The sequence below is a fragment of the Zosterops lateralis genome, assembly GCF_965231275.1.
Source record: "Zosterops lateralis genome assembly, chromosome: 4".
Classification (NCBI taxonomy): Eukaryota; Metazoa; Chordata; class Aves; order Passeriformes; family Zosteropidae; genus Zosterops; species Zosterops lateralis.
Genome location: NC_139765.1, coordinates 24,384,624 through 24,397,147, shown reverse-complemented (window position 1 = coordinate 24,397,147; position 12,524 = coordinate 24,384,624). Strand labels below are relative to the sequence as shown.

The following is a 12,524-nucleotide window of genomic DNA, read 5'->3' as shown; positions in this document are numbered from 1 at the left end:
TAGTATACCTTGCTCTTTTCTTTGCTTTGAAAAGTGATCCTAATATTTTCAGCTTCACAGTGTGACAATCCTTCACAGAGCATTGCTGCAGTCTGTCATGACTCCATCCTTTTGAGATATAGTAAACAGGGCTGAGAACATCACTGCAGGTAAAATGCACTAACTATTTATAATGATATTATAACACTCCAACTGTGGTCCCCTGCCCTGCTCTTCAGGGATGCCATCATTCCTCTATTTTCTGCACAACTCCACCCACAATAAACCAAAGTTTTCGTTACGGCATTTCACTCACTTGCACCATTTATCTTCCTGGCTTTGTACCACATCGAGAAGCTTCGTGCTTCTCCAAGAGAAGGACCAGACCGCCCTGCCAGGCATCCTCCAGTTCAGCCACAGGTCAGGCAGTGAGAGCAGCACAATCCACATTATTGGCTGCTCTGGGATTTTGAGACTCAGGTACCCCTGAAACCGCTTTTCACAACAGGGAAGTGTGGAAAAGTTAGACATGCATTTCATTTGAAGATTTCTTCTGGCCAATCCCTAATTTCCAGTAATCTTGGTTCACTGAATATTATCTTCTGATTTAAGACTGCGACAGTCTGGTGATAAAGCTGAACAATCATCGTGCTGCTGCATTTACTTTCCAGCACCTGAGATCCAGCCTCTGCCAGGAACCCCCTATTCCCATCCCAAGGAGGTGGTGCTAGGCAAAAACATGGGGGAAAGGAAGGTAAATATTCCTGACTTGTCATTAAACCCGAAACGCCCAGAACTGCCGGCACGCACGGGGTGTTCCATGCTTTTCACCCTCCCTCTCCTTTACTAACCCAACCCCACAGCCCGCGGCGCCCACAAGGGCGGCGCTGTGCCTTTAAGGGTGAGGTACCGCCCCTCTCCGCCCAGCAGGCACCCTCCCCCTCCGCCCCGCCCGCGATGACCTCATCTCTGCCTTTCGATTGGCTTTGTGCCCCGTCAGTCAAGCGGTGCCCGCCCCATCCCGTTAGCTTCCCCAGGTGCTCGTGGTCCATTGGTCGTTTCTCGTGCCGCTCACCGGCGTATCTGCGCTTTGATTGGAGGGACTGGAGGGGGGCGGGCTCTTCCGCGGTTGCGAGGCGCCCGCCGGCGGTGGCGCGGCCGGGCGCAGGAGTGGGGGTGGCGCCTTCTCCGCCGGAGACGGGCGCGTTCGGGCGGGATGGAGCCGTGACCAGGTGAGCGCGGGGCTCCGGCTCGGCCGGGACCTGCGGGGCGGCCTCGTGGAGCGCCGGCTGCAGACAGACAGAGGGAGGGAGGGTGGGCGCGGGCCCGCCCCGAGGGGCCTCCCCGCGCTGAGGCACGGCCGCTCCCCGCGGGCGCGGGGCGGCTGCGCCCCGTCCGGAGCCCTGGCGCCGTGTCCCCGCCGCCCCGGCGCGCTCTGCTCCCTTCCCCGCCCTCCCCCTGGGAAGGGTCCCGGGCGGGGCGGTGGGGGTGGCTCTGCGGGCTCTTTCCGGCGCTCGGGGCCGGGCAGGGCTGACAGGGGCTCGCAAGGATTCGGTCAGCGGCCGCCGCTGTGTCCTGCCACCCCACGCGCTCCCCTCAGCGGGGGTGATTTTCTCTGCTGGGAAGATGCTTGTCCGTGCTGTGGCTGGGTGCTTATTTGAGGTAACATCCGCGTGTCCCAGCCGATTGTCTTCCTCTCTGTAACTGTAAAATCTTGTATCGAAGAGGGCAGTAATTTCACATCTTCCCTGATCGCGGATGAGAACTGACAATTCTCTGTGTGTGTCAGTGGAAGTAACTCTCCTGAGACCTTAATGATCTGGGTGTGTAGCCTTACGCTACATCATGCAAACTTTGCCTTCATAGAGTTCCGTGAGGTTCCGTTTTACAAAATGAGCCTTGAGCGAGCTGAATAAAGGGTTGCAGGCTTGCTGCTGCTTATAGCAGTCTCTTTCTGGTATAATTTCCAGACAGCATCAGGGCCTGTACCGTGAAACTGCATTTTAATCTACCATCAATAGAAAATACGTTTTGAAGACATTAAATATGTTTCTGAGTTTGTAGCTTCTGTTCTATATCTTGGAACCCAAAGTGTGCATTTTGTTTCTTGGTAGGATCTGAAGACACAGCTCTGAATATTTGGAAAATATAAAATGAGCTATTCTGGGCTGAATGTGTATATCCCAACATTCTGTCTTTATTTTAAATTTGCGTTTGACATCAGGGCTAGTTGGGGCATAGCTGACTTATTGGAAGTGTTTTTTCTACTTGTGTGTTGGTGTTTATGTAAAAATACAAATGAACTTCCACCGCCGATTTTAAAACATATCCGCTGCTTGCACAAAACCCCTCACTAGGTTTCTGTAAAGACACATTTCTGTAAAATCTATACTGTGTAACTGGTAGAAGTGTAACGCCTTTAGATCTTCATAAGTATTTCCAAAAATATTTCAGTTGTTACTGAATATGAAATGAAAGAGACACCGATTTGTTCTCATTTGCTGCAGTGGTTTAATGAGTGATCTAATAGTTATGATTAAATAGAATCTAATAATGGAATTTAAAATAAGTGTGTAATCTGAAGTTAACTATGAACTCCTTTTCTCTTCTTTGGATTTGTACTTTCTGGTGAAAGGGAAAAAAGAGTCAGGGCTAAAAGCAAACGCCTTGAGCTTTCCACAAGTAGGCGAATTTGTCCCTCTTAATGATGAGATATTGGCTTATTGAGCCCTTTCCAGTCCTTCCTCATGTATAATTTAGAAACCAAATGTGATTTCAGGAAAAGAGTGAAATACTGCCAGTTACAGCTTCTTGAGCATCACACTATTCTGTACAAAATGTGAGCAGTGCTGTGTTCGCTGGTTCCAACAGTTGTGGAAGCAGCTTCAATTTCTGTTTAAGGCCATCCAGTCCTATCATCATATGAAAGAAGGCTCCCAAATCTTCAGGCAACAAGCAGATAAGGAAATATAATGCAAAGAAAGGGAGTACAGAAGACATTTTGATGTAGAACTAAGAGAATGTGGCATTTTTCCTAAAGCAATCTTTAATTTTTCCTCCTCTTGAATATGAATAATGGGAAACTCTTAGGTTTGAGGAGGAGTACTTGCTTTCTTGTGTTTTATTTTTAATGCTGACTCCTACTGGCATGGCAAAGCAGCAGCATTTTTCACAGACTTTCATCCTTGAACCTCCAGGTGAAATGTACATTCAGGCAATAAAAGTACTCTTTAATTTGATGATGATGATAATAATAATAATAATAGCAGTCCCTACTGGATTTCCTTCACTACTGAGCCATGATTGAATTCCTGTATGGTATTTGGTGGAGAAAACAGTAGCTGTACTAGAGAGAGAGAAATATCAGAACAGAAAAGGTTCGGATATTGAAGCAGAAAGCAGATGAATTTTTATGATGTGTCAAAACATTATCACAAAAAATTAAAAGATTAATTGTTGCCCTCATTTGGAATGTACTCCTTATATGCTTTTTACCTCTAAAGCACAATTTATAGCAACTCCAACACTTTTATGCCTTTACTTTCTAGACTCAGCTGTCCTTCCAGTGTTGTAGATAATGCAATTGGACTGTCTCAATGTCTGTTTACCTACTGATAACTCAGTATTTGATTAAGATTCCTTTTGAGGAGCACTGTTGATTTCCTCCATGTAAAAAGTGGTAATAATTAGCAAATCATATTGCAGTTATACAAAGCTCTTCCTTTTAAGAGTTGTGTGGGGTTTTTTTTGTTTGTTTTTGTTTGTTTGGTGGGATTTTTTTTTTTGTCTTTTTTTTGATCAGTTGTGTCCTGAGGGTCAATGTCTTTTCCTGAGAAACTGTTGGATAGGAAGCAGAAAAAGCAATTGTTCAGAGGTCTCAAACTGTCAGACACCTACTCTGGGAAAGCCGAATCTAATTATTTCCTGTTGGACATATTGTTGGACTGCGACTGCAAACAGAGGATGTGGTTACACAGGCATTTCTTTAGTGGTAGGGCTGTCTCAAGCAGCTCATATTCCAGTTTTCCTTTTTTTCCCCCTCCCCACTGTCTGCCGTCACCTCAGTAGAGATGTGGAGCCTGTGGAGCTGCATGCTAGGCCAGGTTAGAGACTTGATTTTTAATCTGGGTATGTTCTATTCCTCTCCCCCCCCAGACCCCCCAAATAAAAAATGGGGGAGAGCTGCAGGAGTGCATAGCTGGAGTGGAGGAGTGGATTAGTAAGAGCTACAGCTAAAAGGAGCTATAGTTTAAAACTGTTCCTATGATTCTTCTTTTATGTGTGGGTGTCAGATGAAATGGATGAGTTTGTGTGAATTTCAAGACTCATTTCTTTGTCAAATACTCTGTTCAGTTCTTCAGGGACACTGTGTGTGTGGTTAATATGTATGTTTTATCTTCCAACCTTTGAATGCTTTCTGCAGTGCAAACACTGTTAAGTGGCTTCTTTGGGGGAAATTAATAGTATTGGGGTGAGGACAGTTTTCATTACCAGAGTTAGATGTGCCACACTGGTCAGTTAGAGCCTTCTGATTTTTAAATGTGTGTTGTCCTTGCGGGTGGCAAACAGTGCACACAGCTTGTACAGGAGTCTGCCCTTAGTATGATACTCTGTTTTCAGGTGTGAAGAAACAAGGCTGCTAACAGTTTTTCACTTCCTTTGATCCTTTCCTATTTCTTATTCAAGGCACTTTATTTTCCACACAGATAAATCTTAGAATTTGTCACTTAGTGAAGTAATGTAACTGTTTAAATCAGTTTGGTTTATCTTTCAGAAATTGATGTAATGAATGTAGTTTGTGTCACATTCCTTTCCCTCCCCCATTTTCTTGTGCGTGTGTGCAGCATCATTATTCTTGTGCAAAGAAATATCTTGGATTTAGGCACACAGCCATATTGATAACATCTCTGCAAGAAGGCGAAATTTAACATAGATTCACAAGTCTTTTTAAATCTTGAAAGCTAAAGGCTGAGCTTTTAATTGGAGATTTCTGCACCTTGACCTCATGCCATCCATCTGCTTTTGCTCTCTTACTACAAACTAGAGTGTCAACTACTTCTGCTTATCTCTCTTAATTAACTTGTGCTCCCTATTTCAGCTCGTTTGGGGCCTGCTGATCCAGAAAAGCAGAGTTTTTGTGGAGTACAGTAGAGGAAACGTGGTAGCTTCTGCTGCATGTACCAGTACATTATTTGTTAACAGCTGGTCACTGAGGGCTGCCTTTTTGACACTGAAAGAAAAACTTTCTCCTGGACATGGTCAGGTATTGCTGCTGCTGTTGTCTCTGCCTGCCATGGACACATATTGAAATGTGTATGTACCACAGTGCAGGGACCCTGACATAAAGCAGTGCAAAAACTTTTCTATTTTGTCATCTTCTAGTGAGGCAAATAAATATGCTGACAACACATCATCTTCAGAGTATCTTCATGTTAGGGGAACAGGAGACTGAAATGTTAAATCAAGTTCTGTGAAATTAATTTTGGTCTGGGACAGTCCACATCACAATTTCATCCTCAAATTAATGTTTCATGTAATATATGGTAATTACGACTAGTTATTGACACACCAGGGAGGAGGTGTATGGTTCCTTTAGTCTTACCCTTCCCCGTGGTTTAGTAGAGTACTGAGGATATGATATATCTTCATTGCATGACAGATCCATGTGGTTGATACCCTGTTTAGGCTTACTCAGATGAGATCATCCTTTGCACACAACCATAGCCATGTTATGATGAACTCATTTGCTCTGTAATTGTTTATATGTGTGATGGTACAGCTCTGAGCAAAGATGAGACAGGATTCACTTTCTGCCAATTACAGGGAAGCTTTTCCTCCTTCAGGCAGAAACTTGGAAAAAACATTGAAAGATTCTACTTGAATGATTTAAAAAAAAACAACCTATTTTTGCCCTCCTTTGTGATCTTTATAGCAAATAAGAAGTTTCCCAGCAGAATGTGATTACAGTCCAGATGGTAACTTAATTTCTATATTACTGTGTAAGATGGACCTGCATCCAGATGAGAGTTTTCTCTGAGTGACTGGTAGGGCCATATTAATATTAGGTCTAATATAACTGTCCCTAAATTTTCTCTCATATGTCCTGTTAGACATGATTTACAGGAGCAGATCACTTGAGTCTGAATCTTTTTAAAGCCTTCATCTAAGAGACAGTCTGGGTGTTGGAAGGGTGGGATATGAATTCTGCATTGTTATGTTCCGATCAGACTTATGAGTCATGTCAGTCAGTTTCTGTGTTGTTCAGGCATGCTGAAACTCCAAGTCACCAGTGAAGGCAGTATGCCATTGTAATCACTGGAATAGCAGCCATTTGGCTTGAACATGTAAACACTGACATATAAACTTTTCCATTGGATGAGAAGTGTATCAGCAAGATGATAATTGTGCATTTCTTAGAGATGACACTATTTTTTCTTCAGAAAATCTAGGACAGTAGAGTTCTGCCTGCACTGACTGTAGTGAGAGGAAAAAGGAGTGTTGGAGGAATGTTTTGTTTGTGCTGTGGGCAAAGAATAGCAAAAGCAGTTTAACTGTGGAGTTTTGCCAGAAAATGTTTCAGTTATCAGATTAATCTTTGCTCACTCACTGCAGTGTAGAAGGAGCAGTAAAGAGCTTCTCTTTCATTACAGTTGTAATGTTCTGCTAAATATTTGTGAAGTTTGACTTGTTAATTTTGAAGGCAGGGTGTGTCTAGGTTTTCTGTTGTTTCATCTTGAAGCTGGATTGAAATTCCATGGAGTGAATGAATAAGAATAACGATAGGAATATATTATACCTGCAGCATCTTTTATCTTAATAGCGCACACATATTAGGAAAAAAAAAATTGGTTACTGTTCATGCCTATTGCAAGCCAGTTATCTCCTATTTGGGGTTCAGATGACCAAGCAGTTAATTGTCAGATGCAATGCTTTAACTGTCTCAGATTGAGCAGGAACTTTGTTGGCAAATGGGACTGAAAGCTTTTAAAGTTGACCTTTTATTGGCCAGAGTATCTGGAATAGAACTTTAATTCTGAGTAGAGAAAGTAAGAAAAACGTCCGATGTCTGGGAGGATGAGTTTTGAGAGGGGGATCTCTAGGCACCTGAGAAGGCTAATGGAAGTTTTGGAAAGTCAGGGAAGGTAAACAAGCTAAGGCCAGGGAAAAAATGCACTGAAGAAAATACAGAGATTATTTTGACTGGTTATGGGGTTTCACTTCCATAGAAAATTAGCAGATTCCGTATACCAAGACAGGCAGATAATGAAAAAACTCACTGTTGGACTTGTCTTGACTCAACTGAGACTTTGGAGAACATGGATCTTAAGTGCTGGAAGCTAAATGCAGCAGCATGTTGATTGTTCAGCTTTTTCAGTGCTGTTGCAATCCTAAATTAGAAGATAATATTCTGTAAAAAGTACATTGTAAGTGTATACTTAATTGTGTAGTCTTGCATCATTATTATGTTTTTAATTACAGTTGTATCGGTTTGACTGCTGGGTTGTTGCATTAAATTAATTAAGTAGTTGTAAGTAATTTTAAGTATTGATTTGATGACAAATACTGTGAGAGGTGGCAGAATGACTCCTTGATTCTGTGATAGAACCATGATTAATGTGTGCTGGCACATTTTATTCAGAGAAAAATAGGAACATTCTCTGTAAGAGAAGCTTCAGAAGTAGTTGTGTCCTTACATTTTTTTTCCCCATTTCGTACCACTATTGTAAATCCTCTCTCCTTCGAATTAGAGGAGTTAAGTGGAGGAGAGTGGACCAAGTAGATGTGCAATTCATTACCTCTAGCTCCTTCTAAACCGTGTAAACAGAATAAAGTTCTTTTATTTGTTGATCAGAAAACTCACATTTTGTGTTATGCTGACTATCCAAGCATCAAGACTAATCAGTCTAACTGATCTTATTCTCTGATGTTAAAGTAGCAGATAGCTTATACTATATGTTTCTTTTTTAATTTTTTTTCCTTTTCAGTGGAACTATGTTAATACTCATGTCCAAAGTCCATCTGATATGAAGTTTGTATTTGGGGAGATGCCTGTTTCTTTTTTATTTTATCTTATTGACAAAGTATCGTGGCATCTTGACTGCAGTTCTGTGCTTCTGTTGTCTAGGAAGCCCTAAAGTCCGAGAAGCTTGGAGGAAGAAATGGAATGGAAACTTTGATGACGTGTATTTTTTTTAAAGGTGACTAAGGAAGTAGGAGTAAATGAACGGCAACTTCTGGCCCTTTTCATTGCCATTTGAAACAACAATCTTCTAGACCCCCCAAAGTAATTATTTTGCAGTTAGGTACTGCTGCATATGCCTTTTAGAACTGTATTGCCAAAGAAAATGGTGTGTTACTTCAGTACATTTATGAGTTTTTAAGGTGCATGGGATGGTTCTTCTCCCCCTCCCCCAAAATGGGATTCCTGTTGCTGTCTCGACAGATCTCTGTAATGTACTTTTATCTTTTCCCTGTTTTTGTGTGGATGGATAATCTGGTGTGATAAAGTAGTTATAACAGTCTCCAAGTTCTACTATCCAATGTTTAAGAATGATTTCAGTACAGGGACTAGAAAATTGAGTATATGATTTGCTGAATATTCTACCTTAGTACATCACAAACAATGCATTCTTCAGAACTGACAAAGTAGCAGTCCTAGAATAAAAGTTCTGCTCTGCAAGTAGCATGGTGTATGTATACCAACGTGGCATCTTTATGGTATTTCAATCCAACTTCTGTAGTGTGTACCAAGTGAATTAAAGATTCTATTTAAAAAGAATCTCAGATAAAGGACTTTGCTCCTTTATCTTAAAGAAGAAAATGGTCTGTGTTTGGTTTTGTTTGGTTGTTTGTTTTTAAATCTCTGAGTATTTGTATCCTGTTTTCTCTTTCAGTGTCTGGGGAGAGAGCTGCTGGCATGGAAGTGAGCTGGGTTTGTCTGTGGGAACTGTGAGTAAGGTATATGTTGTGTTCTTTTTTCTGTCTTTAGTCTGCAACTTCTTTTTCTTAGGTTTTGACTTGAATATTGCTTGTAGTCACTAAAAGTGAGGGATAGTATTGTTTAGAGATAAAATATTTTGAATTTATATTAGTGTCAAGTGTGACAGCTGTGCAGTAAGGACTTCATAGGGTCAAGAGTTCAAACAGCACCACTTTTCTATGCTGCTGAGTAATTAGTAAGACTTGTTGTTTCAACAAAAGAAGCAGTTGAATTTGGTATCTTTTGAATTGGCAAAGAACAGCAGCAATTCTGATTCCCCCATTCCTACACCGTGTTCTTTACTCACATTGTTTAGATTTCCATGTTAGGGAGTATTTGCTATTTCTTTTCAATAAACTGGTTAGCTTAAACAAGACATTGATATTGATCTTAGCTTCTCTATGAAGCTCTGAAAAAAATTCTTACCTATTTTCAGTAGTGGGGAAATCCAAGGGTAGCAAATCAGCTGTTGTAAGGGGAAAAGGGAACAGAATATCTAGTAAATAAATTGCTGGGCCTTCTACTTAATGAATGTCATGCTGGGTAGCTGCATTAGAAGATGCCAATAAATGCAAAGAAATTTGAATTCCACACCCAGTGTCCGTTGATGGGGAGGAGAGACAAAACCAGTTCAGATTGGTTTAATTTCTGTAGACAGTTTCATACTGTCATGACTAAAGAATGTGACTGGGGTCAGAAAATTTCTTGTAGACTCTGTTTCAGGCTTTTGTTTCACACTGTACTTCACATGACATAACTGAAAGCTGTCATTTTTCAATTGGTCTTGCTCCTCTGTTTCTTTTTTCTTTGTTGGTGTTTTTTTTTTTTTTTTTTTTTTTTTTCTTGTTTTTAATGAGAACTGAGGAATATATAGTTGCAGAGTTCAGATTGCTATCAGAATGGGAAAACAAGCCTGTTTCAGAGTCTAGCTTTCCATCAGAACAGCACACTGAATTGACTTGCTCTGTGGCTGCAGAGTCACTCCTTGAAAGAGAGAGAGTGGGAATTTCAGGATGTGGCGATACAATATGGACATACATTTTCAGTCACAGCCCATGATCAGACTGAATTAGATAAAATATAAAGCTACTTCCTCAGACAGACAAAAGTAAATTGCCAAAAAACCTTGCCAAAAATCCTTAAGATTCTAAAGTTTTGCAGTTTTGCCTGTTGCTTTGAGCTGCAATGAGTGCTTGTGCCAGGAACTGAACTGACTGAAATTTAACTACTTTATTTTAATTCTTCCTTTTCTGTTAAAAATGTCTAAATTTAAAAATTTATTTTCTTTTTTTTTTAAATCCAGATTTGTTCTCTGAGCTGTCTTTCCTGCCTTGCCTAAGTCACCATTTTATTATGCCCCATATCAACCCATTCTAGACCTAAATTTCAATTCTTCTGTCTGAAAGCGGATTTTTCCTCTGAGGCCTTATTTCCATGCCTCTCTGTCCGATGACTTTCTCATCCTAGTCTGCTCTAAATCCATATTCAGCAAGAGTTCCTTCATACTTTTTTAGCTGTGTATTTCCAAGTCAAAGCTCACATCTGGCTGCAGATCATCAGCATTCCCTTTTCTAGTTGCTCTAGCCTCCCTGCTTCCATTGGTTGTTGGCATCCGCTGCCACATGCCTTTGCTGCTGGCTGAATCCATTGCTTCCACTACTTGCTCCTATGGGGTGAGGAGGGATGCTTTGCCTTTTACATGAAGGAAATTTTAAAAGATGCATCAGACAGTGATTGCAAGGAAGCCAGCCAGTCAGAAGGTGGTGGAAAGCAGACAATCCTGTTCTAAACATACTGCAGTTCATCACGCATTTCTTTGGCAGCAGTGCAGGCTCAAACAGCTTGCTCCCTTTCTCAGCTCCCTCTGTTTTGCTGGCATAGCTGTTTTTGTGGCCATGGTGAGCCACTCTGGGGAACACATCCTCCTGGAAATAAGTGTTTTTCTCTAGATTCTTTTTAATCTGATCCAGTACATGTTGTCTCTGTAAGATTTATGCTGGTTTCACAATGAGGAGGGTATGAGAGTGGGAATGTGTAGCAGGCTGCCTAAGTTGGCACCGCTGCTAGATATTTAAGTGTGATCTTTGACATTACAGTTAAGTTGATCTTTCAGTATGCCGCTCTTGCGAAGGCAGGTCAAACCTCTGCACAGCATTGCACTCCTGCTTCTTCCTTTGCATCAGAGCTGGTGATTGTGCAGCCACAGGGCACGGCTGGCCTGCTGACTGAGCCGGGCAAAAGTGGTTTCTGATCTTTCACAGGGTGAATCATCTGCTGGTTCGGCTGACCTGAGTCACCCTGTGGGTGCACGATCATTAGATCAGACAAGAGGAAAGCAGCAAGAGCCAACAGCTTGATAGCAGTAAACTGAATTCTTCTTTTAATTATGATGTTGAACTCTATTGTAACCAAGGCCTAAAATACATTAGTGTACCCACTGGCTCATTTTTTTCCTTTCTTTTGTTCTTTGAACTTCAGCAAAAGCTGTTATTTCTTCAGTAGCTATTATCTTTAGTCTTGCAAACTAGATCATTCGTTCAATACACTGAGAGGTATGAGAGAATTAGGTGACTATAAAGGACTTCACCAGTTTGAGGCTTAATGTCCTCTGAAATTAGAAGGATGATGTCCTCATTCATGCTTTGGACTAAAGTAAGAACTTCAGAAATTGGTGGAGAGTTCATTTTTTTTTTCCCAACAAGGATTGTTTGTTATAAATATCATTGTTAATCTCAAAACTAGCTTTGGTATTATCATGTCTCTGTGTACCCAAAGTTCCATGAGCTTAAAAGCCACAAAGTTCCTCCAAATACATATTGAGGAATGAAAAATATTTCTTAAAAAATGGCTGGAATATCAATCTACATTTCTTTGCTTGCTATTTGTGGCTTTAAGAAATTAATGTTTAACGATGATTTTTCAAGACCTCTTTAAAAACTTTCTATTGCTGCTGGACAGAGTGAAGCAGATGTTAATGTTTTATGAAGGAAATATTTAGGGCTTGAGAAATACCATCATTGATGATTGGTTGTTAAAATCATGTGCGAGGCTGCATTTATCTACAGCACAAATGATGCAGTTGATTGCTTTCACTAGATATGTGTCTTTTCTCCTTCAAGTCCTCACATTTCTCTACAGCTGTTCATGCCTTTTGTCTAATAACATTTCTTGCTGGCCTAAGCATATTTGGACTTGTACTACTAGATTTGCTGGAGGTGGTAGCAGAGGGAGACAGTGAAAATTCAAAGATATCCTCTGTTACTGCAGTGTTACCGGCACAGTATGCATATGGATTCAGATTCTTTAGCTCAGATAAAGTTGTGCTCATCTGTGTTTTACCAGCATCTTCATTCCCATGTGTTGCAATCTTTGCCTTAATAATACAGGCTTTGCAGTGTAGTGGCTTGCGATCATGGCAAAGGGACAATTTACACCTCCAAATCACAGGTTCTAATCCAGAACTAATTTGGTTACTTTTTGATTGCTTTAGCCCCTCTGCCTGTCCCTGCTCCCAGTTACTGTGGAAGTGAAGGAGGCTGATGACAGATTCATTTTGCAGAAGTCA

The 12,524-nt window shown here is 41.2% G+C and overlaps 1 protein-coding gene across 3 annotated transcripts in view; it reads left to right on the top strand.

Annotated features, from left to right (window-relative positions):
* Nucleotides 1-1,117: 1,117 nt before the first annotated feature.
* The window catches only part of MRTFA (myocardin related transcription factor A), a 106,459-nt gene continuing 95,052 nt past the window's right edge, over nt 1,118-12,524 (top strand). The window contains exons 1-2 of one of the 3 annotated variants that reach the window (XM_083859404.1): nt 1,118-1,211; nt 8,874-8,928. The gene's annotated coding sequence lies outside the window, so the exon portion shown is untranslated. Of the gene's footprint in view, nt 1,212-1,592; nt 1,642-8,873; nt 8,938-12,524 lie in introns of those variants that run through there. The other 2 variants (XM_083859403.1, XM_083859405.1) reach the window with 2 other exon arrangements.